Source organism: Arvicanthis niloticus, chromosome 12, assembly GCF_011762505.2.
Source record: "Arvicanthis niloticus isolate mArvNil1 chromosome 12, mArvNil1.pat.X, whole genome shotgun sequence".
Taxonomy (NCBI): domain Eukaryota; kingdom Metazoa; phylum Chordata; class Mammalia; order Rodentia; family Muridae; genus Arvicanthis; species Arvicanthis niloticus.
In genome coordinates this window covers 30028219-30038317 of record NC_047669.1, presented here as the reverse complement: position 1 = coordinate 30038317, position 10099 = coordinate 30028219, and positions in this window count along the sequence as shown.

Below are 10099 nucleotides of genomic sequence, written 5' to 3'. Positions count from 1 at the left end.
GACAAATCCCACATAACAGGGTACAAAGAAAACTGAAGCGAGTTTAATACAAGCAATGTAACAGGGAAGTCATGCGTCCTTATTGGCTCTAACAGCCATGGCTTATGCCTGTGGTCCAGGTAATTATTACTGGCACCCCCTTCGCCCTCAGAAGTGCCCTAATTTGGACAAGTTGAATGCGCACCCAAATGGAAGTGAGAGAGGTGACCAAGCTGGAGAGCAGGTGGCCATCTAGGCAGCGCAGCTGCTACCCACATCTTGCTAATTGCTGCTGAGTCCACTGCTGCCACATATCCCAGTCTTTCAAGAGAAGCCAAAAATCTGGGTACTCGCACTTTTTAAATGTTGCAGCAATTAAAAAAGGACTTTGCTCTCTGAACTTAATTTAGAGGTGCCTAATTTGCAAGCTGTGGCTTAACATCTACAAAGGTGGCTTTAGCATCTCTGTCTCCCTCCCTTCCTCCCTCCTTCCCTCCCTCCCTCCGTTCATCTCCCTACCCCCGATGTGTGTGTATATGCATGATGTGCATGCAAGATGGCTTAGTGGTTGCACTTGCTGCACAAAGCTTGGTGACCTGAATTCAGTCACCAGGACTCACATGAAGATGGAAGGAGAAAGTTGGCTCCACAAAGTTGCCCTCTGACCTCCACACTCACGTTACCAGTCTTCTACCCAACAATGCACACATGCAGACACACTTTTTTTTTTTTTTTTTTTTTTTTTTTTTTTTTTTTTTTTTTGAGAAGAGATTAACCCTTGTGTGAGGGGGGCTGGAGATGTAGCTCACTTGATAGTACTTGCCTGACTTGCATGGGGCCTCCATCCCAGCACTGAATAGAATGGAACATCGTGGCTCCTATCAGTAATTCCAGCACTTGAAAGGTGAAGACAGGCATATCACAAGTTCAAGGTCACCTTCAGCTACATAATGAACTCTAGGCCAGTCTGGAGTACATGAAACCCTGTCTTCTCAGAGTGCAGAAGTTCACTCATAGGAGGTCCTCAGGCCTTTGTTCTCCATTGCCCCGTTCCCAGATAGGAACAAATCACCTTTGCTTAACCTATTTTGTGGATGGCTTTATGTTTTAAGAGTGAAAGACTAGCACCTGGTGTCCTTTCCTCTTACAGGCATCTTAGTCTAGTTAGGTAGCTGTAACAAAGAACCAGAGATTGGATGGTTTTAAACAAGTATCTTCCTCATTGTCTGGAGGCCAGAAGTCTTGAGATTGCTGTGGCAGCATAGTTGGGTTCTGGTGCTGGTAAGCTAGGTGCTCAAAGGAACAGTCCTTGGCTAGAATTTCCACACAAAAGACATAAATAAAAGCCATGTTTTGTGTTAATCTACTTGGAATATGGGCTGTCACGTATGGGATTATCTTCTGGATTCCCAAGGGCTTGTCTTATGTGGTCATATAATGGACCTCTCTGGGGTCTCTTATATAAGGGCACTGATCCCATTCATGGGGACTGTACCATCATGCCCTAGTGACCTAACTTACCTTCCAATATTCCCGCCTCATATGGCATCAGAGGTGATGCAAGCATCCTGCTCAAGAGGACTTATGCATGCATACATTCTTTCTGGTTACCATGTTGGCTCTCTTTGCATCAAAACTCTTGTTTTGGTTAAGCCTGTGCCCTTCCAGGGTCAGCATTCATTTCCTAGGATTTACTTTCTGGCCTTTCAAAACCAGCTGGTCCAATCACATTAAGCATCCAGCTGACCTCCCAGTGTCAGCCCTGGCAGGCACACTGAGAACCCAATTACTGTTCATCAAGTGAGCAAACATCCTCAGAGACAGTCCGGGTCTTATCTTGAGAGTTTAGCTTGCCATGCTGGTTAGGGATGACGAAGACAACCGTGTACACTAGGACCTGCGCACAGCGTCATCTGGTCAATGGTAGTTTCATCTCACGTTACGCTAGGCAAGCTTCCAGTGACCGACCGACACATCATCATTATTACTGTTTTTCTGTTACTCACTTCCACTTCCTGTCATTACCACCTCTTAGACCTGATCTCAAAGCATTTCCCCCTGCTCTGGTGAGAGGGACTCACAATGAACCTTTCTTTTGTTCTCCTTCCTCAAGATCCATTTTTTTGAGGCCCCGCCGAAGTTGCCAAGGAGTTCAAATAGCCTCCGTGCTCCCACTAGTATGATACAGAGGGATTAACCATCCCTCTCTCCACCCTTTTCCAAGAGCTCGCCTTTTTCCCTGAGCAATTCTCCCCTGCTGTCTGCTGCTTTGTCTGTGAAACACATTTTCTCTTATTATCACCTTGTTCCCTGCATGCTTCAGATGGCTTCGGCTCATCTCTTAACAGAATCAAGATGTTGCTATTAACGGTCTTCTCTTTCTTAACAGCTTAGAGTCGTTTCTTTATATTTAGTCCTCTCCCCCCTCCAAACCACATAATCATCTCTGCTTCAAATAAAGTTTTATAGCCATTTCATAACCATGGCTTTATAGTTGCTATCAAAAAGGCACAGGAAGAGTGGATAAAAGAAGCAAAGAGAGAAAAAATAAATAAAAGGTAAAGGGATGAACGTTACTCCAGTGATCGAGGAACCGGGCCAGCATCTTCAGGACTCCTCTTCGAAGGAATCCAGGCGACCTTAGTCCTTAAGCCTATGAACTGCAATCTTGGTGGTCTGGCAAAGTTTTCCTTTAACTTTTATGGGTGGATAGGAAGGTGGTCTCTCTCTCTCTCTCTCTCTCTCTCTCTCTCTCTCTCTCTCTCTCTCTCTCTGAGGACCTGTTTCCCTTCCAAATAATTAAAAGACTGCCTTAGAATTCTCCCAACATCAGTCACGTTGGCCATAAATCCTTTTACAGAATCCAATTACATGATAGATAAGAGTTTTGCAAATCATGTTCCCCCCACAGCTAAAATATTTACCCATATTTTCTAGCATTTTCTATTCCCTTCTCATTTATTTTTATTTTCATTTAGCAAACTTAAATAACATTTCCATCACAATTCCATTTATTGTTCCCCACGATGCCAGCTGAAGAAAATACAAGCAATGCAAATAAACTCCGTTCCCACATAGTAATTAGACATTAAACAAGAAGAGAGTGGCGGAGTGTTCAATTTTTTGTCTTTCCTACACTCTTTATCTGATTTTGGTTAGACTCTCCAATCTCACATTTTTTGTTGTTGTTGTTGTTTAAAAAAAAAAGTCTCTTCCAGTCATGTAGAAAAAGATCAGTTCTACTTTATTTTTGCACTTGAACATTCAGCCACTGTACCACAGATCCAATATGCCCAAAGCCAGACTTAGTATCTGTTTTCCTTCACCCACACTGAAGTTCTCCACTTCAACTTCTTGCCCATGTGCATAGATAGCTCTTGTCTTCCAGTCAAATCCAGATGGAAAAATTATTCTGTGGATGAATAATGCAATATCCAGAAGGGATAGGTACAAGATATTGCGGGGAGAGGGTGCCATTTGATGATGAGCTCAGAGTTAAGGTGTGAGTCGAAGATTGTCCCATCTGTGACTGCTAATCTCAGTTGTTAGCTTGAGACCTAGGAACACCTGGGAGATGGACTTCCGGGTAGGCTGTGATGGATTATCGTGATTAATTGAGGCGGAAATGTCTACCCACTGTGGGTGGTGCCATTCCCTGGGCTGAGATCCTTGGCTACATAAAAAGAGGAGGCACTGAGCCAAGCACAACTATTCGTAGCTCTGGACCGCTTGACTGGAAGCCGTGTGGCCAGCGGATTCAAGCTCCCCATGTTCTGACTTCTTCACCGTGATGCCCTATGACCGTAAACCAAAAGAAAATTTTTCTCCCTTAGGTTGGTTTTTCATCAGGGTATGTCATGAGAAGAAATGTAATTAGAATACTATCCATCCTGCCCTCAGTCTCTCCCTCCTGCTGTTTTACCTGTCCCTCGGGCTAGTCTAAGTTTTCACAGATGTCTTTCGAGCAGATCTCCCACACTAAAAGCTGTCAATGGCTCCAGGTGCCATCCCGACCAGAGTTAACTAAGATGGGCGGCTGAGTTTCTGGGCCTCCTGTAACCTGGCTTTACTCGCTTTCCATGGGCTTTCCTTTTCTCCCTCTTCCTTATTCCCGTTTGTCAGCATCCAACCCAGGAACCAAAATTCCCACAAACCTCCTTTTCGGGGAGCTCAGAATCTCAGAAGGGGAAGGCTTCTCTTGTGCCTTCCTTTGTGTGTTACAGGCTCTAGCCAAGTGCTCGCTCAGTCGGGTTCCTGCTCTCCCAAGGTGACCGGAAGCTCTTGGGGAGGGGGAAGGGGGAATTCCTGAGTATTCTCATCAGTCTCCTACTTCCTGGCTCCCTGCCTCCAAAATGCTTGCTGTTTATAATACACAAGTCTGCCAGGCAGTGGTGGCACACGCCTTTAATCTCAGCATTTGGGAGGCAGAGGCAAGTAGATTTCTGAGTTCAAGGCCAGCCTGGTCTTCAGAGTGAGTTCCAGAACAGCCAGGGCTATACAGAGAAACCCTGTCTCGAAAAACCAAAATAACAACAACAATAATAATAATAATAAATATATTACACAAGTTTGCTGAGATAAACAGGAAGTAGCTAATTTTCTTTCCTTCTGTCTTTAGGATGTTCTCTACTCTTAACTCATTACTTGCCACATTTCCCTTTCATTATAACTGCTTGAATATTTCCCGCATGTTAGCACACCGTCTACTTTATTGCGCATGGAAACGCTCTAGATCAGCAGTTCTCAACCTGTGGGTCACGACCCCCTTGGGGCGGTGAAATGCCCCTTTCACAGGGATTGCTGAAGACCATCGAAAAACACAGATATTTATTTACATTATGATTCGTAACAGTAACAAAATTACACTTATGAAGTAGCAACAAAAATAATTTTACGGCTGGAAGTTACCACAACATGAGGAAATGAGGGTCGAAGCACCAGGAAAAGTTGAGAACCACTGCTCTGGATTAATGCTGTCTTCTCCAGTCCATAGGAGAGGACCAAAGCTCACAGAGCTTTAGGGTCTTGCTCAGGATAAACAGAGAATTCAGAATTTGAACTCAATACCAAAAGCAGAGGCTCAGACTGCCTCCATTCCATTCTTTGGCATCCTTTAGTTGTGTTATTCTTATGCAGACAGAACTTCTTTTCTGTTTTAAGAACAGAGGCTAGAGACAGTGAAGAGGTCGGGTTGACTTCGTAATCACTCCCACATCCTCTTTGAGTCATGGAAATCTGCATTTCATTTTGATAATGAAAAGACTTCAAATGACCCAGAGATAGTAATTTTATTTTGGTCATATATTTACATATAAGGCAAGGAGACATTTGAATTGTAGAAAAGGGGGGGAAATTGGGTTCTCCTTGTGAGAATAAGGTTTCTTTGGTGACACACAGAATGTGATTTTTAGAGACAGAAAGAATGTTACTGATCATGGAAGACAATTTTACTAAGGCAGAAGCAGACCCAGAGAGGGTGGCTAATCCAAGCTCCAACAGGAAATAAGATACGGTACAGAAGGAGAGCCTGGGGATTTTTTTTTTTTCTTTGCCTCTGCCCTTCTGCATACCCCATTCCTTCTGGCTCTGTACAACCCAGGTTTTTTGAGCCAACAGCACCTCCATCACACACTAGGTGGCTTACTTGCATTCCTGTTGCTGCTTTAACAGTTTCTTAGCCTATCCAACTCCCAGGGGAGTAGTGATTTTTAAATGCAGGGACTGTGGTGTTGAAGATATATTTTAGGAAGCCTCATTATTAAGACTATGGGCAAGCCATGTCTCTCAAAGTCTAGCCTAACGAGATGGTGTAGACCGATTTCTTTCCTGTGCGTTATACCACTTAGAACCACTTTCCTTTTTTATGAGTTTCTGGCTCTGATCAGGAGATGGGAAGGAGAAATGTCAGAGTCAGTCTCCTCAGATCCCTATGGTCCCGTCAGATGATTTTTTTTTTCATGGAGTCTTGATGATCTTTTGAGTTTGTCCCAGCCAATCAGTCCTAAAACCCGATATTTTGGTCAGGGACTCTGTCTCTGCTACCTCAGCACAGGTTTACCGCTTACCTTACACGTGCCTTTTAACCCTCTCTGATGTCTCTCATTCATACATTTGTCTAGTCATTAAAAAAAAAAAATCCTCACTTTTGTATTAGGGGTTGTGTCACTGTGACCTAAAGACCTGACACAGACATAAAGACAAGAGAGATGTTTGGCGGTCCAAGATTTTAGAGGATTCCATTCCTGGTCACTTGGCTCCACATCTCTAAGAGTCCTGAGAGGCAGGGTACCATGCAGAAGTATAGTGCAGTAGAGATTCCCTGCTCGCCCTTACCTTGTGATAGATGAGAATCAGAGAGCTGGTCAGGAACCAGAGACCATGTGTTCTCCTCAAAGGCCTGCATCTAGTGACTGCCACCTAGGCCCAGCCTCCATGAATTTCCACAACTTCCCAAAATAGTGCCACCCAGCTGGTGACCACGGATTCAAATGTCTGAGCCTGATGGGGTGAGAAGTGACATTTTCATATTCAAGCCGAAACAACTTCCAACGAAGTGTCAGGCATTGTCTAGACACTCAAGATGAAATTACAAAAACTGTACAAAACACATTTGCCTTTCTAGAATTTACAGACCAGGAGTAGACTCTAAAATTACACACATTTTTGTAGAGAATTAGAAAGCTCCAATTTGCTCATCTAACCCAGCAAATCATACCCTAACTACAATGGTTTTTTAGTGTTGTTTAGCTATCTCTCTCTAGTCATTGTCAGGGAATGGAAAGAAATGCATTGCAGGCATCTTAAAGATGTGGTGTAGCAGGGCAGCTGTTGGGGAGGAAAAGGGGCTCAGCAAGAGCACTAGAGGTCAGGACTGGGAAATGGGGAAGAATAGGATAAAAACACATTATATATGTACAAAAATGTCACAATGAAATCATTTATCATACATAATCAATATGTGCCTATAAAGATCTCTAAAAATTATCTAGGACTAGGGAGACAGATCAGTGGATAAAACGCCCATTGCCCAACCCTCAAGACCTGAGTTTAATCCACAGAACCTTCATTAAAACGCTGGAGGCCACGGACGCTCATTCACAATGCTGGCACTTCTGCTGGGAGGTAAGAGGTAAAGACAAGACACTCAGTAGGAAGCTCCTAGGCCAAGTAGCCTAAAGCCCGGCACAGTGGAGATAAGAAAAGACCTTCAGCAACATGGTGGAAGGTGAGAACAGACTCCCCAAAGTTGTCCTCTGACCTCTACACACACATACACTATGGAGTGCACATGCCTATACACACACACACACACACACACACACACAGTCTTTTTCAGACTGTTCAGCAATAGGGGACATACATCATAACATACACAAGGCCTTGGGTCCAATCCCAAACACTAAACAAAACGATTTCTTAAAAATTCATGTCTCAGAAGGATGTTGAGATAATTAATACTGTGAATAAATTTTCCAAAGATGTAGGCATTGATCAGAGGAACTGTAATGTAATTTATTGTAATTCTTTATGTGTCTTGCCTACACATATGCCTGTGCATCATATGCCTGTCTGGGCCTGTGAAGTCAGAAGAGGGAATCATGTCTTCTGGAAGTGGAATTATAGATCATTGTGAGCATCATGTTGGTGCTGGAAACCGAATCTGGATCCTCTGGAAAAGCAACCAATATTCTTAACCACTGAGCCATGTCTCTAGCTCCTAATTTATTTATTTTGTTTTTAAGTGGGAAGAATGAATTTTGAAACCAAGAACAAGATACTAGCTAAAAAGTCGTATTTAGAGTATTCATTTAGAGATAAAATTGATTTTTAAAAGTTGTCATTTGATGCTGTTAACCTTCTCAAGAACATTTGTTGACTTTTATTCTACAAACATTGCCTCTTTCTATGTCCCATATTTTCTGAATAGGTAGAATCCAAAGGTGACAATGTCAGGGGTTTTTTGCTTTTGATATCACAGCTAAGTGGTGATTTAAAAAAACCATTTTATTATACATCAGCTTTTATTGCTATTGTCCTTGATTATTCACCAGAAGTGATGTAGAAGCCTATTGCTACACACATCACACACTTCAATAGTAGGATATAGAGAAACGAAGCTGGAACTGACCTGAAAGCTTTCTTATTGCTGGCTAGTTTTCATAGGAATAGACAAAGAAATCATCAAGAGTCTTACCCAGCTGGGAACTCTGAAAGCTACAATCTCAACCTGCCCAGCAAGAAGTGTCTACTGATGGAATAACAGCATGATTGTTATGACGGTAACCAACGGCTTTCTGATTGGATTTGAGGCCCACTCCACAGGTGGAAATTCATGCCCACTCCTGAAAACCTGGTCAATAGTAGATGGTTAGGGTGGTCCTAGGCCCCAGGGGAAGTTGTTTTGCTAAATGGGCACACTTTCAAACTGTTTTCTGCACAGTTATGCATTTACCCATATATTAACGTTGCTCTCAATGGTGGTTACTGAAGCTTCTTCTATTTGTAATAGGCAATGGTTACTGCAGAGATTCTTAACTGGTCAAAGTGATGAGAATAATTGAATGCTTATCTCTGAATTGGACATCTATTAACGGACACTGTGAAGGAGGGGCAAGAAAAGAATACAAGAAAGAGCCAGAGGGGAGTGAAGTGTCTTCTGGACATGAGATGGCTGTTGTACTCGTGAGCTCATAGCTTCTTGGACAACATTCTTTCATTGGTGGGAGAGGGGCTTGTGAAGTCCTATTCCCTGAGGTGCTATTGGAACTTAATGGGTATTGACCATTCTCCTCAGTGGCATAGCCATTGATAAGTTGCCCACGCTCCAGTAATTATCTCCTATTTATGCTCATGCATATAACACTTGATAAACTAAGTGGGTCACAAACAAACAGAAGACATGAAAATAGGAAGGGTCTTGTTAGAAAGAAGAAAGTGTTCAGCAGGAGTCCTTGCAGGATAAGAAAGGGTAATGGAAATGAAAATGAAACTCTAACATCAGTACTGAGGTATCAGGAGGTGGGACTTTCAGAGAGTTAGTGGGTCTCAGTCCGTTTGTAAGAGTGGAGTCCTCTTGATGGAATTGGTTCCCCTCTTGATGGAATTGTTGCATTTATCAGAGAGCTCAGTGCTGGCTCTTTGCTCTCTCTTATGTAAGTCTAGCAAGAAGGTGGCTGTAAAAATATTTTTGTTGGGAGTTTTCTGCCCCATTCTTTCCCATCTAGCTTCTGAATAAGAGACACAAAAACTTGGTGTTTTTATTAACAAGCTGAAGCCTAGACTGGGCAGGTTCTGAGCTATTCTAACTGACATCCCAGGCATCTGTCCTGTGTTCCTTGCTGTGTAAGTCTCACCTGGCTTGCTTTGTTCTGTGTGTATCCTCAGGACAAACTTCTCTTGGCCAAGGGCTCATGGTCCATCCTGTCTCTTGGCAACTAATTTTCTTACTCCTCTCTTCTTCTACCTTGTGGACTCTCTGAAGACTCCTCACTCAATTCTAAGCCCTGCCTTCCTGTCCTCTCTGACCAGTCATAGGGTCCAGCCTTTTACTAACCAATCAGAGATTATTGGAGAGTATCCTTTATAGCACATGGGTCAACACTGTGTTCCAAGATCGGGTTGCAGTCTAGACAGAGGCACAGCATTCGGCTTCTGAATACACAGCGCACAAGACTAACCCCAAGAGGCGGTTGTGTTCTTTAATCTTGATTGTCAACTTGATAGGCTTTTATAGTCACCATCGAAACAAGCTTCTCCTTAGGCATGTTTGTAAGATAGTTTCTAGATTGAGTTAATTGAGGTAGGAAGACGACAGCACCATCCCCTGGTCCAAGATACTTCACCAAATGAAAATGAAGCAGAGGACTAAGTATAGCATCTGTCTGTAGCTACTTCCTGACTTGGATGTAATATTGCCAGCTGCCATGACTACCCTATGATAATGGACCATACTTTTAAATTTGAGTTGAAATAAACCCTCCCTTTTTCAAAAGAAAAGTTGCTTTTGTGGAGTATTTTACCACAAGAAGAAAAGTAAGTCCAGCAAAGAAAAGTAAGCTCAGAAAAGATGGCTCAGCAGTGAAGGGCACTTGTTGCCCATGTGAGGCTGTGGTTCCATTTC